This window comes from Limulus polyphemus, unplaced genomic scaffold, assembly GCF_000517525.1.
Source record: "Limulus polyphemus unplaced genomic scaffold, Limulus_polyphemus-2.1.2 Scaffold308, whole genome shotgun sequence".
In the NCBI taxonomy this organism is placed as follows: domain Eukaryota; kingdom Metazoa; phylum Arthropoda; class Merostomata; order Xiphosura; family Limulidae; genus Limulus; species Limulus polyphemus.
In genome coordinates, this window is record NW_013665918.1 from 215128 (window position 1) to 217374 (window position 2247).

Here is a 2247-nt window from a genome sequence, read left to right on the forward strand (position 1 = left end):
CACTCAATAAAATGACAAGTAACGGTGGGATTCAGCGGAAAAGATCTCCGCGGTTACTTAGCAAAACTGAGCGCTATATTGTGCTGGATTCTCCCATTGCATCTAAACCCAAACATTTTTGCAACAGCGCATTGCAGTCGCTCTCCTTCGCATAAAAACAAACACATTGTAATATTCCTTATTACAATAACACATGGAATAACAAAATACGGTTGTAAACAGCCCACTAGACAATCACATTGCATATGCGATATGTTCCAAGAAATTGGGGTGACCGCACATTTCTTATTTACTCGTTACAATTGTTCGGGAATTTACTATTGAATTGTTTCAACGAGCATCTGCTAGTATGCTATACAGCTTCTATACAGGTGAAGTATACATTACATAACAATATAATTGATAATAATAAAACTTTCTTTACTAACTTTATATGGTTTCCGAATAAGAAGAATATAATATTATTAAATCCGATAAAACAACACGCACAGCATCGATCGAAATGCTAATTGTAACAGTTACTTACGAGATATCAGTTTTTATGGTATATATAACGCCTACGCTGGTGAATCGTGACCTTTACATCAGTAATGTTTTGATACTATGTCAATATGACACGGACAATAATTTTAACAAAACTTTCTTTAATAATCTTAAACGGATTTCCAGTAAGAATAATACAATAAAATTACAAACTTACACGAACCTGTTTACGCTAACCAGTCTTAATTTTGAGCTGTTAAATTAAAAAAAGAGGACAGCTAGTCAAAAGCACCCACCACTACCTCTTGAGTTATAATTGTCTAACCGAATAGTAAAATATGACCGTTGCTATAATAATGCACCCACGGCCCCAAAATTCAGAGTGACTAAACCATGAACCTTCTGTTTCATGGTTTAACTACTTCACTACACCCGACACTAAATAAATCAATAGTTTAAATCGTGATAAATAATCACGCTAGACTGCCAATATCCCCCCCCCCCCACACACACACAAACACACACTTCTTCCTATTTATGAACTCATTGCGAATTACAAATCAAATATATTGACTCTTCACGGTAAATTCATTACTTATATAATTTTAAAGACATTTTATTAACAATTCTAACAAGATATGATTATACATGCCAATATATAATACTAACAGTCTTACGGAACAATTTGGTTTATCAATAGAGTTTAATTTACAATTTGCTAGAAAGTAAAACTATTTATTAGAGTCCTCTAGTATGAAACGAACTTATAATCACTAATGTTCCAAGATGGTACAATATTTTTTTTTTCGTTTGTCTCAAGTCGTCAAGAAATTAATGTCGCTTTTTTAGGTGAAAAACCCGAACAACTCGTATATCAAAACATTTATTAAATGAAAGTCTCCATTCTTATCGGCGATGCTTTTCCATCTTACAGTCAGGTTGTTAATGCCCTGATTAAAGAAATCACTTGGCTTTGAAACAAAAAAACATATTGATGTCCTCTCGAACAAAAAAGATGGTATTCTGATGGTGCCATATCTGGAGAATATGGTGGATGCGGAGAACTTCCCAACTCAACTCCGTAATCTTGTATTATATCAAACGTGCCACATGTGGACGTGCACTGTCGTGGAGAAGAACACCTTTCCGATTGACGTGTGAATGGCGTTTCTGATGAAGGGCTTGGTTTAAACGTTCCAGTTGCCGACTATAGATCTTTGCATTGACAGTACGCATTGGATTGAGGAGTTCGAAATGAATTACTCCTTTGATGTCCCACCAAATGATGTCTGAGAAACTTGTTAGTTTCTCCTTGGCCAAGGACAAAAGCAAATAACTTTACTCCCGTTTTTTACCAGCATAATGGAAACTGACGTCGACATCAGGGGTTGGAATCTCCCAAGGAGGAAAGTAATAATATTTGTATTTTGCAACATTTTGAAGATTCACGGACGAAAAAAAATCTTCAGTTTTTATCGACATTGGAGAGTTATTTTGGTGAAAGGTTCCGTAATAATCTTGCTAATTCTTTTGAATGAAATGAAAGAGATAATCGTAATACAAAGATATTGCTATAAATTTGAGTTGGATCTTCCGTCTCTGCAGGTCAAGGGGTAGGACACCACAGTCCACTTCCATAGCCGATATACGAGTGTGTTTCAATGCTCCACAACATAATCGTAGACAACGATTCTGAATAAGGTCCAGTTGTTTAAGGACTGAGCGACTCGCAGAGTCATAAATGATACTGCCATAATCAATGAC